This window comes from Pongo pygmaeus, chromosome 1, assembly GCF_028885625.2.
Source record: "Pongo pygmaeus isolate AG05252 chromosome 1, NHGRI_mPonPyg2-v2.0_pri, whole genome shotgun sequence".
NCBI classification, from domain to species: Eukaryota; Metazoa; Chordata; class Mammalia; order Primates; family Hominidae; genus Pongo; species Pongo pygmaeus.
The window spans coordinates 109,810,633-109,824,188 of record NC_072373.2 but is presented as its reverse complement, the minus strand read 5'-3'; the positions used below and the strand labels follow the sequence as shown (position 1 = coordinate 109,824,188).

Here is a 13,556-nt window from a genome sequence, read left to right as displayed (position 1 = left end):
ATCCTTCACCACAAAAACAAAGTTCGAGGTGCCTGAGCTCAGAGCTGAAGGCACTGCCGTAGCTCAGACTCTGACAAGAGTGAGGGAGATTGTGGCCAGCGTGCCAGGTAACCATCTGCAGTTGCAATAACAGAATTAGAAGGTGAGGGTGTCATGGAATCTTAGGAGCCCTGCATTCCAATTGCCCAGGCTTTGCTGAAACACAGGCACCCTAGTCTCACCTGAGGGTCACCACCAATGGGGATCATTCCTTCAACATTCACTCTCAGTATTCATGTACCCTTGTGACAATGCCACAGACCCATCTCTTTCCCAATACATCTGAGCATATTTCTCACTGTTCATCTCTTGTCTGTACAAAATCATCAAGGCAGAAACAGTTTCCCAACAGGTTATATTTTCCTAATGGTAGTCATGAAGTCACCCCCACCTGCTCTGAGTTAAAGCACATCTTAAGGCTTTTCCACAAGTGTAAGATATCAAACTTTTAGCCTGCCCTGATATCCTCTGGGTCTTCTGCAGTTTTTTCTGTATCCACTAGAAAGTGAATGAATAATTCATTTTTTAAAAATGTTTTCTTTCCTGTCTCAGTATTCTTCTTGCTGCATCCCATTGTTATGTTGATTTCTTTTTTTCTTACTGAGGCACCATCTTGGGTTTTCATTACACTCTAGACCAGTTTGACATCCCTACATCCAAAGCTCTTCCTCTATGTGAGTTGATTTGTTTTTTAATGTCACTGAGCACTACATTTTATACTTGTCACTTATGGATGTCATTCTAGTGCCACAAGAGCTCTTTTCAAGGTATCAAGTGATCAAAATCATTTATATAGACATCTCCTGAAAACATGTGTGACCATCTATCTTGGGAAGTTTCATAAACCTGATGCTATTCTGTTGTTTCCATTTCTTTTTCCCATATACTGAAAAGAACAGGGCCACGAACGGTTCTTACGGAATATGGTTTGATTTATATTTTGTTGAGTTGGACTAACACCATTGATTTTTGGTTGCATTCCACTAACAGAACATGGCAAGATAAGGTTATGGTCAGGGTGGGTTGGTGATCCTCAGTGTTGCTGTGCAGTAGAAGGTGAGTTTGAAGTGAAAGGAACGAGTAGGGGAGAGTGATCCCCTGAACCACCTCCTCACTTTCTCAGATTTCATCACCACCTAGGTTTTGTGAGCCTGGAACTTGGGAGACTGTCCTATAGCCCAGGTCTCCTAAGAGTGAGTGCTGTGGCTGTGACCCTGGGCTGCCCAGCATTCATGTGGAAGTGAAGGAAGGAGGACTGGATCAATCCCATTTGAAAGCATCCTTCTCTGTAGCCTGCACCATCCTCCAATGACACTGTAAGGATACTGTTTTGAGATGTATCAAATGCTTTAAGTCAATATATTTTCTGGGGTCTGGGAGACCTGACATTCTGTGTCAGAATGAAAATCTGTCAAGTTTCTTCATTTTACAAATGAGAAAATTGCAGGTTCACAAAGCTGCGTGGCTTACTTGAGGTCACACAGGGATGAGTTTTCAGCACTGCCAATAGAAGCAATCACAATAATTTTTCAGTAATTATTCATAGGATCCATGTAATTCAGTAAATATTTATGTAACTATTTAGTAATTATTCATTGACCAATTCATACCAGGCATTTTGCTCAAAACTGTGCTCATTTTTGCACATTGTATCTTCATCATAATCCTTAAGGTAATGCTATTATCCATAAGCAACAGGTGAGAAACCTGAAGATGAGGGATAGCTAATCATGTATTTGGCCATATTTCCATTTTTTGGTTTTTGTGATGCTGGAAGAATAACCTTAATGAGTCACAGGAAGAGTATTCATTCCTGTATTATTTTCCAGGACAGATGTGTGCCCTCCTAGAGTACTGGGACCAAAATTCAGAAGTGTCTGCAACCTTGCTTTAACAGTATGGGAAATAACCTCTATCACTTGGAATTTCCCTGGGACTTGGGAATATACAAGAGAAGTATGAGACTTGGGTCTTCCCTTGGCTGTGTTTAATTCACTCTTCTATGGAATACCAATGATTCTCACTAAGTAAGACCTTTGCCTTTTTATAACCACAATGTATGTTTTATGGAGAAGATTTTACTCTTTGCTCTACTTAGAAAGAATAAATATGTGCAATGGTTTAGGTTTTATGCCCTGGACTTAATATTTTTCTGATTTCTGTTTTGAGATTAAATTCTCATGTAAATAGAAAAATGCTTATTATTTCTCATAAGGCCAAGTTTGTTATTAGTTTGAGCTTTTGAAGATGAATTACAAACTTTTGATTTTGTCTTTGTCTGTCCCCATCAGCGCCACTCATTGCCTCTCAGTATGACCTGGACTTGCCCCTGCACTTACCCTTGTCCTGCTGAGCCATCTCCATGCACTGTCCAATTCCATCAGCGATTCTGGCTCCTCCCAAGGCTCCCTGAAATGGGCACAGGGATCAGGACGTCAGACACATTCCAGACACAAAGGCAACCCATACGGTAGAGCTGGCAGCTGTGTTCCCACTTCCCTAATGTTCCAGTGATGTCCTCAAACAGAAGGGAACACTTTTCCTTTTTAGGGGTCTGTTCATGTCTCAATGCCTCTGATCTAGTGAACACAATTGTCCTGAAAGTGAAAGAACTTGCTAAATTTTGGGTTTCTTGTTAGGTGGCTAGAATAGGTTTATAAGACTTCCTTACTTACCCATGACTGCTGAAGTCTGAATTTTTAGCAGTATGATTCCTTTTCTTGTTAGCTGAGCAGCTTAGGAAAGATTGGCCATGTTGCTGTGCAAAAAGGGGTAAACTTAATTTCTACTCAAAGCGTGCTTGAATTTGAAACTTGGCCTTCCACTCTTCCAAAGTTGGACTGTCACTGCCTCAGGCATGTGTCCCAAAGGGCTCGTGCCTCTGCTGTACTCAAAGTTTAAATGGAGACCAGCAAGCCAGGTTTCCTTTACTTCTAGGTTCCCTCAACAATTTCTCCTCTGCTTCAGAGACTGCATTGAAAATATTCTTGTTCTGCTGTTGTGTTTTGGCTTTGGAATGATGTGATGCAGCTCAATGGGTCCTACTCCCAAGTTGATCAGAGTAAGAAACAGCTGGGAAAGTCAGTGCAAATACAAGTTCATCATCCTTCTTGCAGGGATTCAGATTCAGAGGGCTCAGGTAGGGCCTAGAATGTGTTTGTTAACATGACTCAGATGTGCAGTCAATTTGGGCACCCACTGATATCATCGACCTTATAGTTTATGGGTTGATTCTTTCTGTTTTGCTGATGAAGAAACTGAGGCACAGAGAGTCTGTAACTTGCCCAAGTTCCCCTTGTTGTAAGTCCTGGAGCCAGATCTCAGGTGGAGCAGCCTGTTCCCCATCCCCTTCCCACATTTTCCAATTCAGCTGGGTCAATTATTTCCAAGTACGTGTTTCTCTCCCCTATACCTCATTTCTGAAAAAAGAACTGGAATTTAACTTCTTTCATCTCATACATTTCCTCACAACATGCTGCCAGCATCATATTCTGGCCACTCACTATTAAAGTCAGATGCCTTTTTTTTTGAGACAGGGTCTTGTTCTGTCACCCAGGCTGGAGTGCACTGGTGATTATAGATCACTGTAACCTCGAACTCCTGGGCTCAAGTGATCCTCCTGCCTCAGCTTTCCCAGTAGTTGGAACTCTAGGCACACATCACCATTTCTGGCTAGTTTTTTATTTTTCATAGAGACAAGGTCTTGCTATGTTGCTCGGGCTGGTTTTGAACTTCTGGCCTCAAGCGATCCTCCCACCTAGGCCTCCAAAAGTGCTGGGATTACAGGAGTGAGCCACTCATGCTGGCCCTGAAATGCTTTTGTTTTTGTTTTTGTTTTTGTTTTTTGTTTTTTGTTTTTTAATGAAAATACAGGACATGGAAATGTGGAAAGACATCTTGCTTTATTACTGTTGTTATTATTATTATTACTACAGTATAATTCATATATCACAAAATTCACCATTTTTAAGCATACATTTCAGTATCTTTTACTATATTCCAAAAGTTTGCAGCCAGCAGCACTATCTAATTCCAGAATATTTTCATAATGCCAAAAAGCATGCCTGAACCTATGGGCAGTCACTCTGCAATTTCCCCCTTCTTGCAGTCTCTGACAACCACTAATCTACTTTCTCTATATATAGATGTACTTGTTCTGGGCACTTCCTCTATATGGAATAACAAAGTGTGGCATTTTGCATCTGCTTCTTAGCATATTGTTCTCAAGCTACATCCTTTTTAGCCTGCAGCAGTACTTCGACATTTTATGGCCAAATAATATTCCACTACATGGTTATACCGCATTTTGTTTATTCATTTAACAATGTCTCCACTTTTTAACTATTATGAATAATGCTGCTATGAACAGCTTTGTACGTTTTTGAGTGAACATCTGTTTTTCATTTTCTTGGCTATAAACCTAGGAGTGCAATTGCTGCATCATATGTCACTTTATGTTTAACTTTTTTATGTTTAAGTTTTTTTTATGTTTAACTTCTTGAGGAACTCACACACTGTTTTCCAACCTCAGTGGCTATGCCACTTTACATTCCCACTAGTAATATATGAGAATTCCATATTCTCTATAACTTTCCAAACATGTGTTGTCTTTATTTTTTTCTTAAGTCATCCTAGTGGGTGTGAAGTGGTATCTCATTTTGGTTTAAATTTACATTTTCCTAATGATGAAAATCATTGAACATCTTTGCATGTTCTTCTTGGCCATTTGTGTGTTTCCTTTAGAGAAACCTCTACTTACAGCTTTTTTCCCATTGTTAAATGTGGTTGTCTTTTATTCCTCAGTTATATGAATTGCTTATATACTCTAGGTTCTAGACCCTTGTCAAATATATAATTTGGAAATAGTTCTCCCATTATGTGGATCATCTTTTCACTTCCTTGACAGTGTCCTTTGAAACATACAAGTTTTTTATTTTATGAAGTCAATTTATCTATTTTTTTGGGTTGTTTGTGCCTTCTTAAAAAATGTCTAATCCAAAGTCACAAAGATTTGTACCTGTGTTTTCTTCAAGACATCATTTTTTGAATGAGAACTTTCCCAGGTTTTAGTGGAGGGTGGACATTGTTTATTTATGCCTTCTGTCCATTACTGATATTTCTCCTGATTGTTATTCGTATGCTCACTTGCTCGCTACCCCTCCATGGAGCATCCGTGACCTGTAACAGAGCTCTGGGGACTAATATCCTTCCACTGACTTTGGCACTGGTGAGAGCCCTGGTCATGTGGTTGAGCTTGGCCTTAACCCGACCCAGTTGCACATATTCTTCAGGACATTTAGAGTTGAAGTTGAGAGGCTCTCTGAGAACGCTTGCCAGCCCATGCTGTTCTAAGGCTGGAGCAAACTTCTACCATCTATTCCAGACAGAGGGGACTGCAGGGGTTGGACTCAGTCAAGACATCTCTGGTGTTAGAAAGTAGACCTGTTTCAAGATTTGGGGAAGATTGTTCAATATGAACTACGTCCTCCCTAATTATTTTTACTATATGTGTGACTTCTTTCTAGAAACAAAGGAAGAATATTTATGTTAGAACATTTTGTCTATTCTTTGTCAATGGTTGTTTGTCTACAATTTTAACATGGATTAAGGAGAGCTCAGTGTAAATATATTCTTAACAATTAATTATGGTTCATGTCCACTGCCATGCGATCATATTTAAATCTATGAACTATCCTGTTACTTAGGTATTATCCTGCTTCTGATGAGAAAACAAACTCAGAAAGATTGCAAAATTTCCCTAGGTCACAAAACTAGTGAGGAGAGGAGTAAGAATTAGATACCAGTTCCTTTTGGCCTTCAAAGCTAACCATGTACCATTAGATCAAACTGATTTACATGCGTTTGCTGGAATTAGTCTCAGAGTTTTGTGGTTCTCGCTTGATTTTCCCAAGGAAACTGTGTGCCACTTTAATATCATTTCAAACTTTGAAATTTAAAACTTTTTTATTATACTTTTTTGTCTTTGTTCTATTCCATTCCTTTTGGTTTCTTCTCAACGGATCCCTCTTATTTATATGCTAAATATCTGTTACCTATTTTCTGTCAATTTTCACATTTTTGAGTGTTTGTTTTCTCTCTCTTTGTTGTATGCTAACAGTTCTTCACTGAGGTATAATTTGCATAGAGTATACTGCAAGAAACCTAAAGGTACAGCTTAAGAAATTTTGACATAATCATACATTGTATAACAACACCTAGTTCAAGACAGAGAACATTTTCCTCCATGCCACAAAGTTCTGATGTGGTCCTTGCCAGTCAATACTCATCCCCCAAAGGAAGAATGTATTCTGAATGTTGTCATTGCCTTAGTCCCTTTGTGTTGCTAGAAAGGAATACCGGAGGCTGGGTAATTTATAAAGAAACAAGGTGCATTTTGCTCATAGTTCTACAGGCTGCACAAGAAGCATGGCACCCACATCTGCTCCTAATGAGGGCCTGAGGCTGCTTCCACTTGCAGCAGAAGGTGAAAAGGAACCAGCGTGCGCAGAGATCATATGGTGAGAGAGGAAGCAAAAGAGAGTAAAGATGAGAGGCACTTTTTAATAACCAGCTCCTACAGGAAGTAAGAGAGTGAGAATTCACTACCATCTCCCAAGGTGGGGATTAACCTATTCATGAGGGATCCACTCTCATGACCCAAACACCTCCCATTAATCCCCACCTCCAACACTGGAGACCACATTTAAACATGTGATTTAGAGGGGACCAATATCTAAACTATAGCAACCACTATAGATTAATTTTGCTTATTTGTGTGCTTCATAAAAATGGAATCATTTTGGCCGGGCCTGGTGGCTCACGCCTGTAATCCCAAGACTTTGCAAGGCTGAGGCTGGCAGATCATCTGAAGTCAGGGGTTCAAGACCAGCCTGGCCGACATGGCAAAACCCTGTCTCTACTGAATATACAAAAATTAGCCGGGTGTGGTGGCAGGTGCCTGTAATCCCAGCTACTTGGGAGGCTGAGGCAGGGAAAATTTCTTGAACCCAGGAGGCGGAGCCGAGATCATGCCACTGCACTCCAGCCTGGGCGACAGAGTGAGACTCTGTCTCAAAACAATAAAAAAAGGGAATCATTTAGTATGTTCTCTTGCTTTGACTTCTCTTTACTCAGGTGGGTATATATGCCACTAATTTGTTTGATTGTGTGTTTTCCTTGTTTCATTTTGTTTTGGCCAAGTAATATCCTATTGACTGTATGATTATCACACAATTTAATATCATTTTACTGATGGGAGACAGATTTACTTGTTGGCTACTGTGCATAAGTAGCTATAAATATTCTTATACAATTATTTCTGTGAAGATACATACTTATTTTCCTGGGTATCTATAGCTAGGGATGGAGTTGCTTGGTGAACGGGTAGAGAAACAGGTTTACTTTTTGGCTACTGTGCATAAGTAACTATAAATATTCTTGCATAATTATTTCTGTGAAGATACATACTTATTTTCCTGGGTATCTATAACTAGGGATGGAGTTGTTTCATGAATGGGTAGAAAACAGACACAGAGTTTTGCAAAGTAATTGTGTTATTTTACATTTCTGTGAAAGATGTAGGCCATTTCCAGTTGCTCTACATTTCCACACACTTAATGTGTTCAGTCTTTTAAATAATAGCCATTCTACCAGGTGTGCAGTGATATCCTATTTTGGTTTTCTCATGCCTAATGTTCATTTAGATATCTTCTTATGGAAAATATCTTTTCAATTTTTTATGTTCATTGAACCACTGGGGTGTTTGTCATTTTCTTTGTAATCTATAGGAGTTCTTTATATATTTTGAATGAGTCCATTTATATATACTTATTTTTTGCTATATTATATAGCAAATAATTATTCCTGGTCTACAGATAGCTTTTAAGTTGTTAAACAACAACATAATAAGCAGAAGGTTTTCAAAAATGAAGTGCAATTCACTTGATTTCTTATTGTGGAAAGTGCTATAGTATCTACTCTAAGAAATATTTTCCTATGTCAAGTTCATGAAACTATTTCCTCTTTTTCCTTTACCAGGTTTCTAATTTTAACTTTCACATCTTAAGTTAATTTCAATGTATGATGGAGAGTGGTTGTTAATATTAACTTTTTAAAACAACAAATATTATTTCACTCAAAATCGTTTTACTTAAAAGTCTTTCATTTCCCCAATGAAGGGCATTGGTGTCTTTGTTTTTAAAACATTTAGAAGTGGCGGTGCGAGTATGTTCTCACACATGGGTGGGAATTGAACAATGAGAACACTTGGACACAGGGCGGGGAACATCACACACCGGGGCCTGTCGTGGGGTGAGGGCTGGGGGAGGGATAGCATTACGAGAAATACCTAATGTAAATGACGAGTTAATGGGTGCAGCAAACCAACATGGCACACATACACCTATGTAACAAACCTGCACGTTGGGCACATGTACCCTAGAACTTAAAGTATAATAACAAAAAATAAATATACATATATATATATAAGAAGTGGTGGTGCGAGGGCTGCTGCACAGCTAGCAGAGCCGTGGTGAGGAGGACAGCGCCTGCCCTGAGCTCTCCGCCTCCCCCGCCCACCAGCCCGGGTGCCCGCCAGCAGCAGCAACCAGAGGGGCCCCTGCAGCAACGCAACGGCCAGGTGGACGCCTCCATCTACAGCCTCGTGGCGGAAGGGACCTGTTAGGATGCGGCCGTTGTGCGCAACAAGGACTCGCCCTCCATCTGGGCCGCCGTCCCAGGGAAAACCTTCGTCAACATCACGCCAGCTGAGGTTGGTGTCCTGGTTGGCAAAGACTGGTCAAACTTTTTCGTGAATGGGCTGACACTGGGGGGCCAGAAATATACTGTGGTCCCGGACTCACTGCTGAAGGATGGGGAATTGACCGTGAATCTTCATATGAAGAGCGTCGGTGGAGCCCCCACCATCAATGTCACTGTCACCATTACTGCCAAGATGCTAGGCTGCTGATGGGCAAAGGTGTCCACGGCAGTTTCACCATTTCATAACAAAGAAATGTTATGAAATGGCCTCCCACCTTCAGCGTTCCCAGTACTGACCTCCTTTGTTCCTTCCCCTCCACCGCTCCCCACAGCTTTGCCCCCCTTTCCTTCTCATACACACACCATTTTAATTTCGGGGGCCATTACCCCACACCCCTTATTGCTACCAAAACCACGTGGGCTGGGGGCCAGGGATAAATGGACAGACACCTTCCCCTATCCATACCCCTCCTGTGCGTGGTTGGAAAACTTTTTTGTTTTGAGGGATTTTTTATGAATAAAAAAGATTCTACTAAAAAATTAAATAACTGTACATATGTGGGCATATTGTTTGAATCTGTATTCTTTTACTTTGATATATTTATGAATACTTACACCAGTACTACCATTTTTAAATTACTGTAGTTTTAAAATCAGGTTTGAAATCTAGCAGAGTTAAGTCCTCCAACTTATTGCTTCTTCAAGATCGACTGGCTTATTCTAGGTTTTTTGATTTTCAAATACATTTTGAAATTAGCTTTCAAATTTCTCTAAAATCTCCTACTAGAAATATTAATCAGAATTGTGTTGATGTAATATGCTAACAAATTTGAGTTTTTCAATCAGTGAACATGATATATATTTCTCTAGTCTTCTTTAATTTTTCTCACCAATTGTTTTTAGGGGCCTTGTACCTGCTTCATTGTATGTGTTCTTAAGCATGTAATGATTCTGGCTATTAATCTCTATTATGTTTTATTGAATTTCATTTTCTAGCTGCTAGTTGCTAGTATGGAGAAATTAAGATGATGAAATCAACTTTATAAAGGTATAATTTAGGTACAAGAGACTACACCGCTTTAAAATGTGTAATTCAATGCATGTTTACAAATGTATACACTAATGGAACTACTGCCACAATCAAGATAGAGGAAATTCCCTATGCCCCAAAGTTTCTTGTACCCCTTTGCAGTTCATCAGTCTTTCAACCCTCAGCCCCAAGGAGCTGCTGTCACTTCAGGTCTGTTTGCATTTTTAACCATTTTCTATAAATGAAATGATACCTGTGTTCTTTTGTGTCTGCCTTCTTTCATGCATTAATGTAATTTTAAAATCCATCAACAGTTAATGCCTTGTCATTGCTGAGTAGTATTCCTTTGTGTGGCTATCCCATGTTTGTCCTTTTACTTGTTATTGGACATTTCTATCATTCCACATTTGGGCTATTATGAAGAAACTATCATGAGCATCCATATGAGGCAGGCCAGGTCTCACTAACACAGGCCTCCCTAACAACTGTTTCAGTACCGAATGAGTGGTTCAGTTAAATATTAAGAGAAAAAAAAAAAAAAAAAAAGAAGCCAGTGCCCTTATACAAAGGCTGGAGTGTAACAAAAGCCCACCAAGAGTTTTGCTTAGGCTTTTCCTGGGCTTTAGAGCATGACAAAATAACAAAAGAATTCTTAACAGAAGTCATTTAGTATTAAACAAGTTTTATTGGGGGTCTGAAGAAACTCCCCAGGCCTCCACAAACAAGTTTATTGGAGGTCTGAGGGAACTCCCCAAACCTCTGTGATTTAGCAGGAGGCAAGATAAGGGTCCCCAGCACCTGGACCCATTTAGATTAAATGAATTTACTGAGGCTCCAGAGGAAGGTCTTCAGGACTCAGACCTTAGTTATAGAGTAAATGAAGTTAATCACTTATGTATTTAGATGAATGCACACTTCCACCTACACATATAGCTTAGAAGGTACATAAGCTCTGGAAAACTTTGTAATTTTGAGTTGGTCTGGTGATAATTTCCAGGCCTTTTCCCTGTAACCAGTTGCAGAAGTAAAAACTCTCTTCCTCCCCAGTTCATCTGCATCTCGTTACTGGGCCACGAGAAATAGCTGCCCTTCCCTCAGTTTGGTCTGGAAACACACATACAGATCACTGTGCAGACATGCTGTGTAAATTCCTAGGAATGGAATGACTGTCCATCTGACTTGTATATGTTTAACCTTTAAGAAACTGTTAGATTTTCAAAGGAGTCGTACCATTTTTCATTCCTACAAGTATAAGACTTCCAAGTGCTTTATATCTTCACCAACATGTGCTATTTTCAACCTTTTTAACTTTAGCCATTCTCAAGGATATATACTGGTATCTCATTACTGTATTGATTGATCTCCCTGATGACTAAACAGTAAAGCATCTTTCCCTATGATAATTGACCATTCATGTGTCTTCTTTTCTGGGAGTATCTTTTCCAGTCTTTTGAGAAGTTGTTTCATTGTGTTGTTTATCTTATCAGACTGCAATAGATAGATAGATAGATAGACTCTAAAAAAAACCCTTTGTTAGAGATAAATATGATATCTGCTATATTGTGGCTTCTTTTTATGTTCTCTTAATGTTCCCTATTTGGAGATAATGGTAGATAATCTTCAAAAAAAAACCTTCACATATATATATATATGTGGGTGTGGGTGTGTATACGTATATGTATGTCCTAAGAATCATTAATTAGACATACATGTGAGTATCTATTTCTGGATTCTCTCTTCTCTTCCACTGATATATGTTCTATTTTTTTCAACAAAACACATGATCTTGATTTTCATAGCTGTAGAGTCATTCTGGACATAGGCAGTGAATTCATTCACCATTATTCTTTTATAATATTGCTCTTTTATTATTCTTGATCATTGACATTACCATATAAACGGTAGAATCAGCTTGTAAATTTCTACCAAAATGCCGGTTGGAACTTTTATTAGAATTGCATTGGATCCGGAGATCAATTTGTGAAGAACTGACTTTTTAAACATAACAACTCTTCTGATCCATGACAAAGTTTATCTCCCCACTAATTTAGTTCTTTCACAATTTCTCAAAGCGATTTTTTTTGTAGTTTTTGGTGTACTGGCCTTGCATAAATTTTCTTGACTTTCTTTCTTTCTTTCTTTCTTTTTTTTAGACAGAGTCTTGTTGTGTTACCCAGGCTGGAGTGCAGTGATGTGATCTCGGCTCACTGAACCTCTGCCTCCCAGGTTCAAGTGATCCTCCTGCCTCAGCCTCCTGAGTAGCTGGGACTACAGGCACATGCCACCACGCCCAGCTAATTTTTTGTATTTTTAGTAGAGATGGGGTTTCACCGTGTTAGGCATGATGGTCTCAATCTCCTGACCTCATGATCTGCCCACCTTGGCCTCCCAAAGTGCTGAGATTAGAGGTGTGAGTCACCCCGTCTGGCCTGTTGAATTTATTTATAAGCACAACATATATTTAGATGTTACTTTAAATGAAATTGTATTTTTATTTCATTTTCCAAATACTCATTGCTAATATACAGAAATACAAAAGACTACTTATATTAAGCTTATATTCTGCAATGTTACCAAACTCACTAATTAGTTCTGGTAGACTTTTGTAGATTTCTAGGATTGTTAACACACACAGTCATCATCTATGAATAAAGACAGCTTCAATTCTTTATTTTTAAACTTTTCAATACTTTTATTTATTTTTCCTTTATTTTTCCTACTTTTTTGCATTGATTTAGATCTGTAGTATAATGCTGAATTGAAAGAGTAACAGCAGGTATTCTACTTTTTTCTCTGATTTAATAGAAAAGCATTCAATCTTATGCCATTTAATATAATGTTACCTGTGGGTTTTTCAAATCTGCCCTTAATGGGGTTGGAAGTGTTGCCTTCTGTTCTTATCATGCTGAGAGTTTTCTGGGGTTTGTTTTTATAAATCATGAAAAAAGTTTTCAATTTTGCCAAATGCTTTTACTGTGTATTTCAGGGTAATCATATGGTTTTTCTCTTTTGCCCTGATAATATATAAAATTATATTTTTTAAATATAAAAAAGATTTCTTGAATCAAGCTAGGACAGTTTTTTTAATTATAAACTTTTAACAAATATATTGAAATATAACTTACATGCAAATAACTGCACATCATTAAAGTGTATAATTTTAAGAGTTTGATCACAGTATACACGAGTCAAAGAGAAAGGACAGAAAATACTAAGTATGGCTCAGCATATGTGGTCTGTCTTGGTGAATGTTCTATGTGAGTTTGAGAAGAGTTATTTGTTAGCTGTTCTTAGATGTATTTTGCTTAAATGTCGACTTGGCTAACTTGTGTCATTGATTGTGTGAGTTAATTTTGTTCTAGTGGGCAGTAAAATTACTGTCTGATCACTTTGGACTTATGTGGACTTGGTTTATGTTTTGTTACAGTGGATTCATGGAAATCCCACAGCATTTCCCAAGACTCTCTAATTTGGCAGGACTCAATCACCAATCCACCCCTTTGTGGATTTTGTCAGGGTTTGGTTTTAGGCTTTACTAGGGCTGGTCTAGAAGAGGTTGTAAAGCATGACACTTATTCCTAAAGCACAGCCATTCCAGTGTCTCAGTTGGATACCTGGGTGCTAATGAGGTGTGCATGAGTTCTTCCCACCCTGGATGGCAGGAACTCCATCAACCATTCCCCAATCCTCCTCCACCTCAAGTACCGCTGGTCCAAACTCAATTTTA

At 38.9% G+C, this 13,556-nt stretch overlaps 1 pseudogene; it reads left to right on the top strand.

The window, feature by feature from the left end:
* The first annotated feature begins 6,465 nt into the window (after positions 1-6,465).
* Positions 6,466-9,095, top strand: LOC129040795 (profilin-1-like; annotated as a pseudogene).
* Positions 9,096-13,556: the final 4,461 nt, after the last annotated feature.